General features: G+C 41.3%; 1 long non-coding RNA gene across 1 annotated transcript; it reads left to right on the forward strand.

The window, feature by feature from the left end:
- Positions 1-53: 53 nt before the first annotated feature.
- On the forward strand, positions 54-18,727 carry LOC143820894 (uncharacterized). Its single transcript, XR_013225584.1, has 2 exons — positions 54-257; positions 3,563-18,727. It is a non-coding gene; the product is annotated as an uncharacterized LOC143820894 (long non-coding RNA).
- The last annotated feature ends 201 nt before the right edge of the window (positions 18,728-18,928 follow it).

Below are 18,928 nucleotides of genomic sequence, written 5' to 3' on the forward strand. Positions count from 1 at the left end.
CCGAGGCGCAAGAAGCGAAGGGTTGCCTGGCTGGCTGGCTGGCTGGCTGGCAGGGCGGCGAGCTCCGCGCCCGTCCGTCTTTCCCCTCCCGGCCCCCTTTCTCCCCTCTCTTTCCCCTCCCCGGCTGGCGTCTCTTCTCCTCCTCGCCTCTCCTCCGGCTTTTGGGGGGCTGCTTTTTTTTTTTGGTGGGAAGAGTGGCTGGTGGTGCGCGCGCCTATCTCTGCCTCCCTCGCCGCCCCGGGGAAGGAGGAAGTCAGGTGAGACACACACAATTCCCTCCCAGTCCCTGTGCGACGGGTAGGAGCTAATCACTGTTGTTGGGCTTGTGTTGTTGTTGTTTTAAATGCTATTATCTTCCCTCCCCCCCTTCCCTCCCTCCCTCCCTCCCTCCCTCCCTCGCGCTCGCCTCCCCCCCCCTCCTTTTCTCGGTTCGAAATGCGGCTCCCCCCCCCCCTCTTCGCTCCCGGAGAGCAGCGCCCCACACAGGAGCGCCGGGGCTGCTCTGCGCCCCCCTCTTTCTCTCCTCCATTCCCTCATCCCCCAATTCCCATACATCACCCCTCCGCACCTTCCCATCCCCCCCCCCCCGCTCATATATTTCAATATTTATACGCCACATGCTTGGCTGTCAGCTGCTGCTCACTTCGGAGGGGGGGGGGAGAGGACGAGCGTGGTGGGCAGTTTCCGAAAAGGGATCTCTCTCTGACAAAGGTGATAAATATTTGAAGGCTCCGAGGCGATTGGAGGGAAAGGGAAGAGAAGGCTTCTCTCCCCCAACGTCCTGCGGGGCCGTGGCAGAGAGGCCCTCCTTCGGCCGCTGAGAGGCTCCGGGTTCAGAGAAAGCTGGGAAGACCGAGGCAAACTTCGACACACACGCGGGAAAAGGTGTGTGTTGCCGGGCAGACGAACCGATCGGCGTCTCCTTAAAATCTGGATCGGCTACCGCGGAAGGTAGCTAATATTATGCCTTTGGAAAAAAGGAAATGGGAGAGAAGCAGTTGAATCTGGGGTTTGGGAGTGGAGCGAGGCTTAGTGCTCACGGTCCCACTTTGCAACCTCGGTTGAAGGTATTCTGCTAAAGCATTTTGGGCGGTCTTTCTCCACCTAGGCTTGATTTTATACTGAGTAGCATCGCCTTTCTTCCCTCTTTGTATTTCTGAATGTCACTCGAAATTAACTAAACCTCTGAAATACACTTTTAAAAACTATCACCTTTTCTTTCTTAGCTTGAACTCTGTTCAGTCTGAAGGCAAAGTTCTTGGAGAGTGTACCTGAAATGGATCCACCCGCCCCGAAAATGGAAACATTTGGCTTCAGATGGTTGTTAAGGAGCACAGAATGAATCCATAGCCTGTTTCCTTTAGTAATATATATTATTATGCATGCATTTTTAATAATAAATATACTCTAGACATGTTTCAGAATGGGGATAATACCAAGGTAGTGATTTTGAGGGCATACCTTTCTTAATTCCATGCCTTTATCAGGGAAAAAATAGCTGTTTTAATAATATAATAATAATAATCCATAGAAAGCAATCTAATCCCAAAGGTAACATAATATGCTTTGTTTTTGAACACTGACCTCACCCAAAAGGTATCAGGTTAGTAATAATAGAAAATGTAAAATTTCCAGTTACATTTTAGTTATTTGTAAAAATGAAATACCTCCAAAAGATTATAAGAATTTGGCAGGGCTGTGGACAAATGAGCAACAGTGTTTCTATACTTGGGCTGACATGCAATATGCATTGAGTATCCTCAGTAGAAAGAATTCAGTTGATTTTACAAAAGATAAGAACATTTAGGAGGATTTATCGGGCAGACCCTCGAGTTAGTAAGAAGCCAATGTGTATTTTGGAATACCAATATGCCCTGATTACCTGTCCCTTTGGATAAATACTTGGTTTTGGACCTGATGAACTAGTCCGGAAATTGTTTTAGCTTTGTGTTTAATGAATGATGGTTGTCACCCTGGCTTTCTCACTGGTTTGGAGTGCTGAAGTTTGGAAACTCAGGATCTATGATGGAGCCAGGGGCTTCTGAAGGCCATGAGTGATCTTCACTATATAGTTACGTGTATCGTGGACACCTGTTATCATGTGCCTTTCTGGTGTGATGGGCCTGCAATGTCTTTCTGGAAATGCCTTTACACTGAAGGCTGTGATCAAATTAGGATAGAAGTCATACAGTTTACCCTTCATGCAGTTTACCCACTGCCTCTGCTGGATCTACAGCAGTTTTGCCTACAACAGCTGTACTACTGTTACCCGCTTACATAGTTTGTATATGTAGAGGTGAACTTCTTCCCTAACACATTCGCACTTAGTTGGATCACAGTAGTGACAAACTTTCTATCTGACGGAGGGCTCATTCCACTACTGTCAACAAACACACCAAGCCACAGAATAGGAAGGAAGTTGGTTTCTCTCCAAAAGGACTTTGTCAATCATTACTGCTTAATATTCTGCATACAAGAAAGACAATTCCTTTTGAATCCTAAAGGGATTAGACGGATTCGAGGAGGATAGGTCTATCACTGGCTACTAGCTATCGTGATTGAAGGGAAACTCCACATTCAGAGGAATACTGCCTCTGAATGTCAGTGCCAGGAAGCAACAGCAGGGAAAGGCATCAGCCTCACTGCCCTGTTGTTGGCCCTCCATTGTAACTGGTTGGCCCACTGTATAAAACAGATTGCTGGACTAGATGGACCACTGGTCTGATCCAGCAGGGCTTTTCTTATGTTCTTAACTGGCGGTATAGGAATGTTTTACTGTGTTAGATATTGTATGGACAGTAGTATTTCAGCTATATTTATTCAAGTACAGTGAAAGGAATGTTTTAAGAACTGAATTAGAGGTTCCGCATGCCACAAAATGATCAAAAAGCTTGTGTTTGTGCAAAACATATTTTTGTGTATTCTGGAAGCATGCTGATTCTCTCATTAAACAACGGCCTGTACAATGTAGTCAAGATAAATGTGAGTAGCTTAGGATGTGCACTTCGGTGCCCCTTATGTAAGTACCTAGTATCATAGAGCTTTTTCTTTCCCTTCTGATTTTGGAGGCCTTCATCATCTTTGCTTAGCAGTTATGGTTTCAAATCATGATTTCATACCTGTTGACATGTTGATAAAAAATAATTGATTGTCCATCTTTTGACACGGAGAGATAATATTAAAAGGGTCAGTGCAAAAAGGTTTTTCACACTCTGCCTGAACATCTTAGAGTGCTTAGCCAGGTAAGTTTCTAACACTTCATGGGTGACATGTTCTTTTGTCAATAAATGCTGTATTGTCATCCTCTTCAAAACCTCTTGACTGAGTGCTCTGTGGATATGAAGGGCAATACATTGTTTTCACATCTTCAGCAATAGAAATGTATTTGTAAAATAACAATTCATACGGGTGAGTTTTTCCTGTAGATAGACTAATCTCAGTTTATATGGAAACTTAAATGGGAAGACTGAGAAATGTTTGCCTTGTGAAATGGTGCTGCAATTGATATTTTAGAACTGCTGGTTGGTAATCCTTTATTCACTCTTTACTGCCTATAATCCAGATCAATTTACTTTGGAGTAACCCTGAACTCACAGATGTCAGTGCAATCCTGGAGGCATACATCTGAAGTCAGTCAGTTGTGGATTGTAACAGCTACATTGTACACATTAAGGACTAAACTGACTGAACTGACCTGGCGGGCTGGAACTGACCATCCAGGGGTCTTATCCAGCCCATGAGCAACTGGAGGAAAACCAATCTGAATATCTACTTGATGGGCCTATATTAAGGTATTACACCCCCTGCTGAGGTTTCCCAGATCTTCAGGGATTAGCCAACCAAGAGTTGGCAACTATAAGCAGTGAGGAGAGTTGGTTTGGCTCTGTACCCTGTGAAGCCTGGTTCCCTGGGATGTGCCTGTTGCCCTTGCCTGCAGCACCAAGCCAGGATGTGCTGACTACTGCCACCACCTCCTCTTCCACCCAGAGCACATGGGGCTCCAGCCTCAGCTATCAGAAACATGGCTGGCTATTCATGTGTCTCAGGTAGAACCTCTCTCCCAAGCCCAGACAAGTGGTTTCCAACTTACAGGCTGCTTGGAGAAGGCACCCATGGACACAGATGCCTGTGGAAAGCCAATGACCAGCTCACCAAACATGCCCACTTCTGTAAGCATGTCAGTGGAATGCTGGGCACACAGTGTACAGCGGCCTGGCAAACGGAACAGTCCAATGATTATGTAAGGGGTGCCTACCGATTTGGGTGATCTGGCTTGCTCATCCCCTGATCCAAATGTGCTCCGCTCCTGTCTTTCCTTTTCTCTGCAGCATGGGGAGGATTAAATAAGAGCCAGAGCTCCCTGCATGCAAGTGCGGCTTCTGTAACAGTCTGAATGGAAGTAGGAAGTGGAGGTTAGTCACAGGTCAGGGACAGAAGCTGGCATTCAGAAAAATCACACTGGATTTGCACATGGCAGAGGCAGGTACTGGATATGCATCTATGCACTTGCACATGGGCAGTAATATTGGGTGGTTGGATGATGCTGTGGAGTTGGCCGGAAATGCAGTTTTGTAAAAGTCAAAGTGGAGCTGACATCTTTAGAGAGTTGGCAGTACTTGAAGATTTGCTTGTGCTAGAGAGCATCACAGTTCCAACTAGTGGTTCATGCTTGTTGCTGAATCTGGGACTTTGATACAGAGAGGTGTGGAACTGTGCAGCCTCACCTGCCTCCCCTTCCCAAAGTCTGTTGACCATAGCAGTTTCTTTAAAGCAGGGCTTATTGGTTTCCCCTAGTTAGTGCAGCTTGGATATCTGTCTTTGGCTGTTGCATTTGAAACTTCCTTCCTACCCAAAAGCACTTCATGCTCCAGCTTGTCAAAAGTTTTTGAAATGTGTTAATCTTTAAAGAGCAATGTGAGTCTATGGTTGTTGCACTTCAGTTATTACACAGTATCTCTCTGCTGTGCAAACTGTCTTGTGCATATTGAGCAAAGGGCGATTAGGTACTGAGGAGGGGAGTGGATTATGGTCAGTGATAAAGTATCTCTGATACTTGGTATTACATTTTATAGCACACATGGCCTGGCCTAATAAGGACCTTCTCCACAGTACAGCATTATCTCTTTTTGTAACTGGTGAATATTCCCATGGGCTGTTTCAAATTTGCTCCAGGCATTCCACAGCAGAGTGTTTTTCTAGGAGGAAACCCACCTCATACGCTATGCAGTTGCATTGAATTTAGGCATGTTCCCATCATGCTTTTCAGTTGGTTTCTTTTGGCTGAGAGTGCATGTAGATGTCACCATCACCGAAGTCCGAAAGAAGGTTTTAAAAAATGATTACTAAAGCTGCTTTTGTTCATTCTTCACTTCACCAGTTTTCAGAGTGTGTTCAGCTGTGCCATCCTAAACCCCACCTCCATTCACAATATTGTCTTAATCATTACCTCTCACACTCCCAGCAGCCTCTGCATGGGCCCAGTTGTGTGATGCTGGCCACTGGTTACGGCCCACTTGCATGGTAGTGAACCCTCAAGGACATGAGCACCTCACTTTCCCCTGTATCCGTTTCATGCTACTTCCTCATTCCCTCCTTTGGCCAACTTCCATATCCTTTTCTTGACTGGCAATTAATGTAGCCATATATGTTCCCAGTGGCTAGTCCCTGGCAATACTCAGGCTGCTTCCCTTCCAGATTATCTTCATGAGCAGCCCCATGTAGAGTGTATTGAAGTTACTCAGCTGTGAGGTCACAGAAGCATGAATCAGCATGGCAGGACAGTTCAAGAGAAGGTAATAAAGTACACAAATCAGATGTAGCTGATATAGGTACTCCTGACCCCCATGCCCTCTATTAGCTGTCCTAACTAGCATGACTTCTGGTGTCTGTTCTGCCTTAGGCACTTGACAGCCTCAAAGCACCAGTTCTAAAACAAGACAGATGTATGAGGAAGCTGGGATAATGAAATATAGATCTAGGTGTCATCTTGCTGGTTCTGCACGGCCAATGGGTACTTTGTGTCTGGTCAGACAGAAAAGAATGAAACCACCAAAGGGCTAGGCCATTAACTTATATATTCAAGATGGTGGATAAGAATAAAATAACTGTGTCAAAGGTTGCTAAGATGATCTCCTGTTGAACTTTAAACAAAGATTGTCTGCCAGCTCAACTAAAGCTGTCTGGGAACCAAACCCAGGCCTGAAACCAGACTGAAATGGATCAAGTGCAGTTGTGTCATCCAGGAACCCTTGGAGCTTCTCCACCACCAAATTCTATCACCTTCCCTATGAACTGGACTAGAAGACAATTAGAGTGACATTTGTGGAAGACGCAGGATGAGCTGGGGGCCTCACAGTGCATGGAAGTGGACACCCAAGAGCTACTCTGTTTATGGCTATAGCCAGCCCAACATTATAGACAGCTACAAAAGCCTCCACAAAGTTACTGGGAAGTCTCTCAAAATCTATCTGAAAACCAACAAGGATCACAGGTTGGGACATCAGGAAGCTCAATTGTAGGAGGGTCTATGCCACAAATGCATATGAGGAGCTCTGGATAATTGGCAGGGTTGGGAGTGGTGGCCACAGTGGGCTTGATGGAACTGTGATATGCAAAGGAAGAGAAAGTTTTCATGGAGGTGGGGATCCATGTACGACTATAGTATTAACTCAGGAGTTAGTTCATGGAGCTTAGTTCAGAACAATAACAGACTGATAAGTTTAACTTCATTGGCTCACATTTCTTCCTTAATATCCTTGCCTTCACTTTTCTTGCATTGTACTTTTCAAATATTTTCCCCAAACACACCACTGTAAACTTCTTGGGAAGGTGATGGTTCTTTTTGACTTATTTCATAAGACATCACTGATGGTATTATTTGAATGGATGAATACATGTATAAATAATTGTGAAAACTGCTCCAGGAGCTGTGTCAGGAGGCAGTGGTGCATGCACTACATTGGGTAGTGGGGTCAGAGGTCAGAATCCTAACAATCAAACCTCTCCTTTTCAAAATGGCACTTATACAGTACTTATGAAGTCTAAATGTGCAAAAGCAATACTTGATCTGTAACTATTTTAAATTGCAGTCAAAATATTATCAGGAGAAAGTGAAACAGGTTGTAATACTATTGTGTAATTTCTCTTTATGTTGTCATTTTATTTGTTCCTTCTGTAGCTGCTGGCTCCAGCCAACTGTGTTATCACTGTATCTGTGCCTATAGTGAGCAATGGCCATGTAAAAATAGTGCATGTGTCAGGGAAACATATTAAAGCAGTGGAAGGGGGGGGGAGACTGGTATGTTTATTTTAAATTCTGCTAAGAAGATATACATCACTCAAGCCAGTGACCATATTTAGAGCGGCAGCATACAAAATACTATTTCACCAAGGTCACATACACTTAAAAGCATGCCATATTATGGAGGGAGAATCGTATGCTTCCATGAACTTTGTGTGCTTGTACAATGTTTTAATGTATTTGTCAACTGACACAAAATGCATGAATCTGTAACTAGAGGTACAAGGTGTGTCACTAGAATTTTATTACAGGATTTTCAGAAAGGAAAAGGAATACCGACTCACATCTGCCAGATGCTGAATTCATGAATCTGTGCTTTCTGTGCTGTAGCTGATGACATCATAAATGCTCAGAGCTGTGCTGGGAGCAATATTGGGAAACCGCAGTTCACCTTCATTAGCCCACCAGGAATCCAGGAAGCAGAGGAGATAGGGTACAGTACTGTCAACCCTAAACATTCAGAAATGATCAGTTAGGCTCCAGTAAGTCCTCTGGCTCAGAAAAGAGCTTCTGTTTAAGCAATTAAGGTATTTTCTTGGGCTCATTTTGGAGAAATCATGCCTTCTGTTAAATTACTATAATTATGAGGTGCTAAAAGAAAATGTTTGTAAATGATCCCTGTGTTCAATAACTGTCTTTCCAACCTTGTTCAAAAACTTCGTGTAGGAGCTCAGAATTTTTTCGGGGTCACTGGAAGTTCACCCAAGATGATATTGTTGGATATTAACTTATTTGGATACAATGCAATTCAAACTGATAAAAGCTTGTCTGACTGGTTTGGCATGTGGTAGGTTCTTGCTCAAGTTCCTTTAGAGAGGTGAAAAATTCTTTATGTGCATAGTTGAAAATTGGGTGGAATCATTTGCCCTATTGCAGTTGCAATTCCAGATCATAATGACCATGCCAGCCAAATTAATCAAATCGGATGTCAATTTGGAATGTGAGTTTCACACATTAATTGGAGATATGAGTTTGCTAACAATGATAAAAGGACAGACCTGTTGAGCTATGTGGCAATTGAAACTGGAGATTTAAAGATTAATTGTGACATCTGTGCAGCAGATTTGAACTGGCGTGGTTTCTGAAGGGAACTTGAGTCATGCAAGGATTGGAGAACGATCTGTTAGAGGTCATTTTCTCCCTCACACAGTTACAGTTCCAAGACTGAAGGGTGAGAAAGAAGGAGAGGAAATGAATATAGTCAATCTGGTTTGTGGTGTAGAATGTCTCAGTATGGATAGTTTGAAATGGCCATGGTCCTTTAGTAATGGGGGGGGGGGGGGGAGACTTTGTTTTTATTGAGCAGAGATCATCAGCTAATTTGTTACATTCATTAAGAATAACTGCCAGTTATTCCTGTTTGGTCCCTTTTATTGGATCTAGTAGTAACAGAAGTAACATGCAACCCTGTGCCCACTTAACTGATCTTCTCAGCCTTTCAGTTACCCAAAAAAGGGTATACGATAAATTATAAGTATGGAAAAAAGCCAGTGATATAGAATTCAAACAGTTGCCTTTTTAAGGCCTAAATTACATTTTATGTATAGATGGTGATCAAAAGAAGATGCAAAGCTATTGACTAGGCTTACCAGCTGCTCCTGGAAATAAGTATTTAGAGCAAATGTGAACAGAACATTGAAATAAAAGGCAACCCAGAGAAATAAGACTATTGGTTTAATAGATGCTTCTTTAGTATTTATTTAGGGAAAGTATTATTAGCTGGCTTTAATCATGTTTTTAAATATGTGGAATAGAGGCAAAAGCTTATGAAGGGTTTTTATATTCTAGATCTGATATTTATGAAAATAACTAATTTTATTTATCCTGGCTAACTACTTATATTTACATAATGGTGAAATCTGGTTAATATCTGAACACTGGAGAAAAGAACAAGTACTGCAATTGCAAAAAAAATATGAATCAGCTAGACTAGATGGCAATTTCCAATCCTGAATTACTCTTGAAATTTGCTGGACCATTGTGGATATGTTTCCTATTTTGATGGTTGACTCATGTGTGCACAGTTACTTCTTAGTAACCAGGTTCTTTATTTCCTTGCAACTACATATGGCTATAAATTGTTTTGGCCATAGCAATGTTAAATATAAGGTAATGAGAATTTCTGCACTCATTTGTTCTTCCATTGTAAAATAAATGGGCAGTACTGCTGGATTTTCATTGAAAGGCCTTATCTAAAAGTTTTGCTTTGAAATCTTCATGACTGGAGGTCCTCTTTTCTGATTTAAATAGAAAATTACATATTGAATGGCAAGTAAAAAACAGTTTATTTGTACTTCCTTTATTCATCCTGGATTTGTTCTTATGACCAAGTTACAAGATGAAAGACAGAAAAAGTTTAAAGATATCAAGACAGACTCTTAATTCTACAGGTATGACTTTTTGTAACTTTGATATTCTTTATTTTCTTCATTAAAAGATCGTTATTCATTTGACTTTCGTTCGAGTTTTGCTTTTTTGTTCTGCCCAAGCAGTAAAAATCTCATACAAAATTGTTTTTCTTCCTCTTTGAACTCTGAAATTTAAAAAAGTAATCAAACATTCACTTTAAATAAATTTATCATTAAATTGACATTCATAATAATAGTAAATAGGGGAAGAAAAAATATTGCAAGGGGTACTGTAGCACAGTGGTCCCCAACCCCCGATACAAGGACCGAGACCAGTCCGTGGAGTAGTTGGTACCAGGGCGTGGCTCCTCCTCGTCCGCCTCCCTGGCTGCTGCCTAAGGGGTGCCCTGCCACTCTGCTGCCATCTCATCTTTGATGCTTTCCAGAAGCTGTCATGGCTGGGGCTCCCCCTCGACATGGCACTGCGCAGCTGCTGCTGGTAGCGCCCCCCAGCAGGTGGCAGGAAGTCAGGGGCGCCGGCGGGAAAGCAAGTGGAGCTGGGGCTCAGACGGCAGTGGCGATGTCCCTCGGCAAAAGACTACCCCCCCCCCCTCGGCCTCAGTAAAATTGTCAAGCGTTGACTGGTCCCTGGTGATAAAAAGGTTGGGGACCACTGCTGTAGCATGCAATAAAGTTTCATACATATAGCCTTTCTATTTCCATGTGGAAACTCTGCTAATCAAAGTCTGGGTAGATGGTCAGGTTTTGTCACGGTCGCAAGGATGTCCCTGAGTGCAGCTCTTTACTCATTGGGTAAAGGAGGTCCACTCATTTGTGGGAGAAAAATAAATAGATGTACTGTTACTATGAGTCTCATTTCAGGAGCCCATTTGTTTTCATTTAAATGAATTCAGTGCCTGGAGACAATCAGTGATTAAAGCTATAATTTAAGTATTGATACAACTATACAATTTATATTCTCTGTGTCCCAGATTATAGCTTTGTACCATAAAGTGAGTGTGGCCCATTAACAACTTACATTAGGAAAAGCCAACAGCCTGTAGTTGATGGCAATGTTAGGAGCATGATCTCAGTTTCAGAACTCTCAAGTAATATACCTTGCAAAAGAGTCTTTAAAAAAAAACCTAAAATAGAATTAACTGTTTTCTGTTAAGTGATAATTTACTGACTGAGAAAAGGAAAAACCTAACTCTGAAGATAGCTGCAGGTAGGTTGCCATTTTGGTGTAGAACAACAGAACAAAGTTTGAGTCCAGTGGCATCTTTAAGACAAAGTTTAATTGTAGGTATATTCTTTCATATTTGGTGCCCAACAGAGAAATCTTTATTGTGACTATTTCTGCCCCAAGGAATTCCTTTTCGTGGAAGACTTCCTCTGATTTCCTTAGGGTCAGGGCTGGATTTACATGAAAAGAGGCCCTAGGCTATTCCACTTATGTGACCCTTTCATCTCCCATTTTAAAGTTTGTAAATTACATGAGAGATAATAAAATACATCATTACTGTGATATATATCAATATGTTAAATGAAACATGTTGTGATTGGTACTAACCTTTATAAAAAAATGTGGAATATAGGTCCCTCTTGATCTTGAGGCCCTAGGCTGAAGCCTAGTTAACCTATAGGAAAAGCTGCTCCTGCTTAGGGTGAAACAGCTTTTCTTCTGGGGTTATGTACATCCCATATAAAGTGAAGGCCCTGACTTCTCTTTCTCTAAACCATTTAAATTTATGTCCTTACTAAATATGTTTTGTGTTAAAAACATAATTGCCATTCTTGATCCAATCAAAGTTCTGTCTAGTTTGGCACACCACCATTCATATGCCCCTGCAATCTTGAAGGGCATAATGGAAACACCATTCTCTCTTGATTGACCCCAACATTTAGTATTCTAGCACTGCTTCAGAACACAGAGGCCTAATCTTTCTCTAATCTTCAATCACCCCCACCCCTTTCTTAGATTAGGTAATAGGTTTACAAAGGAGGTTCTCTTTTTTTCAGATGGAAGGTTTGAAAGTTGATTGTGCCCCTGAAACACCTTAAACTGTGCTCTGGCATGGGACTATGCAGATGAATAAACTGCATACTTCCTGACAATGTTCTCCATATTGCAGTAGGATATGTAAGATTATCGTACAATATCAATACAGCATTTTTCTCACTTCTATTACAGAAGAAGGGACTTCCATATTAAATCTATTAGTATGCTTTAGGCAGCAACACCTAAACAAGTTTACTCACAATCCTACTTATGTGTATTCAGTGGGGCTTGTTTCTAGGAAAGTATTCTCAGGATTTTACCGTTAATCAACTTTACCTTTATTTGCTGGGCACAGTGTTGTTTTGGGGTAGTTAGTTAGTGGGTGGAATATGGCCTGCTTTTCTACTCAGTCTTGCTTAGTTCTCCACACTACAGAATGTGTTCCATATGGCTTTTGTACAGGCAAGTCCCACAGTCCCCAGTATAACCATTTTGGGTGGTCAATGGGGATCCCTCCTTTCTTTCTACCAGTAGAAAAATCCAATGCATTCTATTGTTAATAAACAGATGAAAATTATAAAAAGCAAAATGCCATTTTATTTATTCTAATAGTATTGTTTACTCCGAATTAATCCCCATTGAACTCGATAGAATAAGTGCATTGGATTGCAATTTAGCTTTGAAACTCAGCCAGGATCTGTTGCATTTTTGTCGCACTTCCATTGCTACTCTCACTGCCCATAACCTTGTTTTATGATCAAAGAAGGGGTAGCAGGAAAGTAGAGCAAGGCTAATAGGCTTTCTCATGTAGTCTCCATGGGAATGGTCTTTTCATAAGTGTCTTGAACTTGACCTCTTTTGAAAGGCACAAAGGTCCAACGCACATTTAAAAAGTTATATTTAAATTTTAATTTTTTTTAATTCTGCAAAGCCATTTAATAACAGACTCTCAAAACACAAAGCATAAATCTTTCAGGATGGTTACGGAATTAAAACTGATGGACGAAGCAATGGAGTTTAGCAAATGCCCTGAAGCAGCTTTCTCTCCTTTTTCTATATATGCCTTTTTGATAAAGCAAATTCACTGGATATTTTTAAAAAGAAAGCTTTATTGTGATTACTTCAACATGATACTAAATAAGAAAATACAACTTTGCAAAGAATAGAGTCTAAATTTTTTTCATGCCCCACCCCTCATTATAAAAATGTTCTTGGTAGTGAGGCATTTGGGGCGTTAGAAAGATTTACAGTAACAATATAAGTGGCTATAATGAACTTGGGAGCAAGGGAGTGTCGTTATGATAGAGATCTTCAGGCAGCACTACCAGTACAAATATTTAGGGACACAATCTCCATTCAATGAACCTGAGTACTAATATTAGCATAAGCAGTAATTACAGGTACTCATGATAAAGCATATTTTGCTTATTTTTATTTATGAGAGTATAATACTTATTAAAGGTGTTAACTTTAACAACACTGGAGATTAGAGTCATCTGTCCGCAAGAATAAGGTCATCAGTTGGTGGCAGCAGTGCTGAATTTCCAGTCTTCCCAATAATATATTTGCATTGTGTATTTTAAGTTTAATATCTATATTCACTTTAATTTCCTATTTTTCTTGTATCTAGTCAATATAAGATTTTTTTCAATTATTTGTTCATTTATTTAAAACATTTATAGTCTTCAGCTTTTTCTCTCAAGCCAGCTTCAATCATTATTTCAACGATTATATACCAAAATAATTAAAATAAAAATAACCAGTTAATTTTAAAAAGTTTTTTTGCTTGGTACCTAAACTATAACAAGCTTACTAGCAGCAAAATTTCTTTATGGAGGGAGGTCTACCAACAAGGTGCCACAACTGAAAAGGCCCTGCTTACATTGTTCTGTCATCTTTCCTCTACAGGTAAAGGCATTCAAAGTAGAGCTTACAGGCAGGTGCATATGTATAATCCTCCTTGAGTCTCTTTCAGAAAGTTGGATTATAAAGAACACAGAAGAATAAATAAACCTACAACAGTATTTGATCAATCCTTCAGGTACCATTTTTGTTGTAAAGAAGGGCAAAACTGATTTTGCATAGCCATTGTGTCTCTGCTGGAAACATCTTTGAATCTGGTGAACACAGATTCCTCAAATATATATTTTAAGAGAGCCAAACTTCCTCTGAAGCTTATTGTACACTTCTAGATATAGTAGGTACGTGGCTATGACTTTTTCAAATTGCCTCAGTTACAGAATTACAGATGCTGTATGTTCAATTCCCCCAGAGAGGCACCAGCTTGGTTGCTCTCAGCAAAAGTGGCTACTTCTGCAAAAGAAGCGTTTGATTGCCTCAAGGTTGATTGATTCTTCCCTCATTCGGGAGGAGCTGTGGCTCAGTTCTGTGCGTTACCATTGTTGCGGTTTCTGCAAAATCCCTCCCCCTAGCTCTCTCCTCTGATCTTCCAGCAAAGCGATCGCCATTTTTTTTCCTTGGAACGAGCAGAGATCAACGCACCAGCGAGCCTCTGTTTACCCAGCAAGGCTTCCTTGGCTGCAGTCCCTCCCCAGAGCTGTTTTAAGTCACCAAGCACGAAACAACACACAGCCCTGTTTGCTGGTTTATTTTCCCTTTATTTTTCAGTGTATTTTCGGCCAAAAATCGCACCCGTGCGGGGGGGGGGGTATTTTTTTTCACTCGGGGGGGGGAGCGTGGCAACAATGAAACGGCAGCTCAAACACCACCTGCTAGCTAGATGGGTCTCTCCGTTGCAACGAATCAACGCAGATTCGTTGCAACGTGTGTGTGTGTTTTTTTAAACCTTCCTTAAAGGGAAAGAGGCTTTTTGAGAGCATGATAACGGCCGCCCATTGGCTGCTTGACGGCCAGGGGCGGGACAAAGCTCGGCAATATTGCTTCCTGGCTAGCGATTTTTGCCAAGACCGGAAACCTGTGGGGAAACGATAGAAACGCAACTGGATTCCACTACAAAGCCAGGTATGCATAACAATGAATTCCACAATTTAAAATGGCGTTTTTTCGTTCTGCAACCAATTTGCCACATAGATCCTGGTGTGGAATGGCCCTGGGAGATGTAGAAATATTGCAGGTTTTTAAAGTCTTCTTTCCTTCCAACTCTCGGTACGTTCCCCCATCTCCTGCCAGCTGATCTGACAGACCTGGCAACCCTAGTGTGAGAGCATGCCTTAATGAAACTGCTGCATATGTAGTCATGCTAACAATCCTATGGAAGACCAAGCTTGAGGTCTGAGGTGGGATCAAAGCAAGCATGGTTTAGACCAGGGGTAGTTAAATTGCGGCCCTCCAGATGTCCATGGACTACAATTCCCATGAACCCCCTGCCAGCATTTGCTGGCAGGGACTCCTGGGAATTTTAGTCTATGGACATCTGGAGGGCTGCAGTTTGACTACCCCTGGTTTAGACCAATGAGCTACAAGGATCCCTGCCATGGGATCCAATCAGTTAAAATCAATCATGCAGGATCCGTCCAATCACGTGCGGCTGTGGGTGAGACTTTTGTTCTTGTGTGTATATATTGTGGGGTTTGGGGGGGGGTTGTTTCAGTGCCATCTTGGTACTACTTGTATCATGTTCTGGCATTAATAAAGAGCAGCAGCAATTCCAGTCTCTGTGAGTCTTTGATGCACAAGATCCACCACAGATCTAAGTGTCAATTGCACTGTACCATTTGAATATGTCAAAAGTAAGCTGACAAAACAGGCTTGAACTGACTGAAGAAAAATCAGTTCCCTGATTGCAGCTGGAAAACATAATGTTAGCTAAACCAGTGAATCACAGAGCATCCATACTAACATTAATCTCTGGTGAAGAAACATCTTTACATGAATGGGCCAAAGTGGATCAGGTCGTGACACATGAGACTTGCAAAAGCTTCTGCACTTGCTTATAAGTGCCACAGGAATCAAATGTAAAAGACTTCTATCATAACTGTGGCTGAATTCACCATTCCCATCTTATTTTTGAAAGGATAATGTCAGCACCGTTGCTCATATCTGAGTTCATGGTGCAAGGATAACATGACACTATCATCATGAAAAACACAATAAATGGATATGGTAACTCCTGCTGGAGAAAATAAAAACCGACCACAGACAAAGTAATGATGAAAACTGCCTAAATACACAGCTTTTGAAACAATTAAACTAGCAGAAAACTTCATTTTCAGTTCTATTTGTTGTAAACTCCGCAAAATAGGAGATACAGTAAAGAATAAGAATAATAGACATTAAGTTCCTTGTTGCTGGATAAAAAAGGGGGACATGTCAGGTGATGGCTGATTGATTTATTAGTGTACAAAATCCCTATGTGTTTTCTCATGCAGCCTTCGTTAGGGAACAAGGGCCGTCACCTAGTGTTGGAACTGTCCATAGCAATTAAGGTCTAAGGACAGTTCCAGCACTAGGTGAACCTTTTGATTCCCCCTGACAAAGTCTGCATAGCAAAATGCATAGGGACCTTGGTCAATGATCAATAAGCCATCACCTGACATTTCCCCCTTTTTGTTCTGTTGGTGCATTTCTTTTTAAACATCTATGCACACACCTATATATGTAGTGCAAGTTTATATGTATATATGTAACTTTAAAGTTATTGTCATGGGCTGTAATTAAACTAATATTGGCTTTGGTTTTCTTTATGAGGAAGGCATCTGAAGACAGGACAAAGAATGCTTGTTGATGACGGGAGATTTTTTTTTCTGGCAAGAAAATTCTATTGGCAGTCTGTAAATTTACTATTGGTTGGCAATCTTGGCTTGCATACATTTGTTTGTTTATGGTGATTCCCATTGCCTTTTGGATCCATTTAATGTTGCGAGATATTTATCTTGGCATTTGGATCCCCCCCCCCTTTTGGTTGTAGAAACATATTTAAAAAAAAACTCGAATGTGATAGTAAAAGCTTTTCAGATGTTTGGACTCAATCTGAGAACTAGTTGATGATTCACATATGCCGTGGTGAATTATTCCTTGTGTTTCGTTATCAGAGCAATGTGTTGTTTACTACAGTCCATTGGAAAAAATATTTTATGGCTAAACTTTTTCTTGCTAAATGGAGTTCAAATAAAGCTCTAGACACATTTATGAAATGTTTGTTTTCATAAATCTGTTTAATTTTCAATTGGATACCAAATCAGCAGTTTGAACCCCAGTGTTATTTCATGACTAAAGGACAAGTAAAATGTCCCATACAGATATGAAGTTACAGTCTTGATTTACTATCAACAAGATGCTTTGTAACCATATATCCATGTATCCATATTTCAAAAGCTGCTGTTCTACAAACCAGTTAAACTGTTCTCTCATAGCTCTACACTGGAATAAATCCAAATATTCGGAATTAAATGTGTCATTATGCCTCAGGATGTGAAGCTGTTAATTCAGACTATTTACCTTGACTCGGTTTGCCCTGTAGTTTCTCTGAACAGTATGTAGTCATATTCTTGCTTATAGGCTCGCTCTAAAGCATCCCTCTCAGAGTTATAATTGTAGTATTGTTTGCAAAGAATTCATCTTTACCCACCCACTCCCCAAATTACCTGAGCCCCGTTTTAATCTTGCTTCAGCTTTCATCATGTAAACAAGTCTAAGATGGATGAGAGTTTCTCCCCACATTTAAAGATACCAATCATGGCATTCAGCCATGTTGATATTACCAAGTTCCAGCTCAGGAAGACAAATATGGCACAACTGCAAATACTTGAAGAAAAATAATGCTCCCCTCATTCTAAAACCAGATGTTGAGGGAGCCTTGGAATCAAGTAACTAAAGTATTAAGAGTGGCTCCTCAGTCTAACCAACAGCTGGATAATAAATATCAAATATCATACCACAACTGTAACAAAAGATCCACACTGTCTGCTTCTATGCACAGTTCAAAGTGCTGGTTCTTATGTGTATGGTCCTTAAAGGTTTTGGGCTGGGATATCTGAAGGCCCGAAACTCAAATACTTTGGCCACCTCATGAGAAGGAAGGACTCCCTGGAGAAGAGCCTAATGCTAGGAGCGATTGAGGGCAAAAGAAGAAGGGGACAACAGAGAATGAGGTGGCTGGATGGAGTCACTGAAGCAGTAGGTGCAAACTTAAATGGATTCCGGGGAATGGTAGAGGACAGGAAGGCCTGGATCATTGTCCATGGGGTCACAATGGGTCGGACACGACTTCGCACCTAACAACAACAACATCTGACGGCCCACCTTATCTCATATTGTCCAGCGTACCAGTTAAAATCCTCTTCTCCAGCCCTGTTCTCTGTGTTCCTTCCTGTAGAAGTAAAGTAGCAACTCAAGACAGGGCTCTTGGTGATGGTGGTAGTGGGTCACTACCCACTACCACCTGAATGCCCTGTCAGTTGAGGATAGCCTGACACCTACATTATTTTTCTGTAGGCCCCAGGTCAAAACATTTCTGTTTACCCAAGCCATGGGGTTCCATCCATTTGGAACTGGCTCTAATTAAAATGAATACTTGCAGTTTGGTGTAGTGGTTAGGAGTGCGGATTTCTAATATGGCGAGCCAGGTTTGATTCTGCGCTCCCCCGCCTGCAACCAGCTGGATCACCACAGCACTGATAAAGCTGTTCTGACTGAGCATTAATATCAGGGCTTTCTCAACCTCACCTACCTCACAGGGTGTCTGTTGTGGGGAGAGGAAAGGGAAGGTGACTGTAAGCTGCTTTGAGAATCCTTCGGGGAGAGAAAAATGGCATATAAGAACCAACTCTTCTTCTTCTTCAGTTGGAGGCTGTGAAGAGGCATGTGAATACATTTAAAGATTTATCCAAATCTTATAAAAACTGTGGAGCAGGGACTTTTCCAAAGTAATCTGCCCTATTTAGAACCAACTGCCCATTGGACTTCACCACAGCTATTCGCTGTATTGTCATATTTTTTCACTGAGTTTTGATGCCATTTTAGATATTGTTGATATGTCCTTTTATAGTTCTGTCATTTTACAATAACATTTTGTAGTCATTGTAGTTTGTGACAAACCCTGGAGATGTACTGTAAATGAGATGCAACTGAAATAAATAATACAACTTTAAAATCTTATCTTCAGTTCCTGCTTTTATAATTTCAATACTTGGGCTAAAAATAATTCTAAATTCTGTATATGGCATTGCTTTGCATTTCCATACAGGTTGTGCAAAAGTAAATCAATTGCTTTGTCACTTTTTTCTCCTAGCCCCAACAAAAACCCTTAAAATGTTGTTTTCTCAAATGTGTGAACATTATATGAGATGCAAACCCCTC

Source organism: Paroedura picta, chromosome 11 (assembly GCF_049243985.1).
Source record: "Paroedura picta isolate Pp20150507F chromosome 11, Ppicta_v3.0, whole genome shotgun sequence".
Taxonomy (NCBI): domain Eukaryota; kingdom Metazoa; phylum Chordata; class Lepidosauria; order Squamata; family Gekkonidae; genus Paroedura; species Paroedura picta.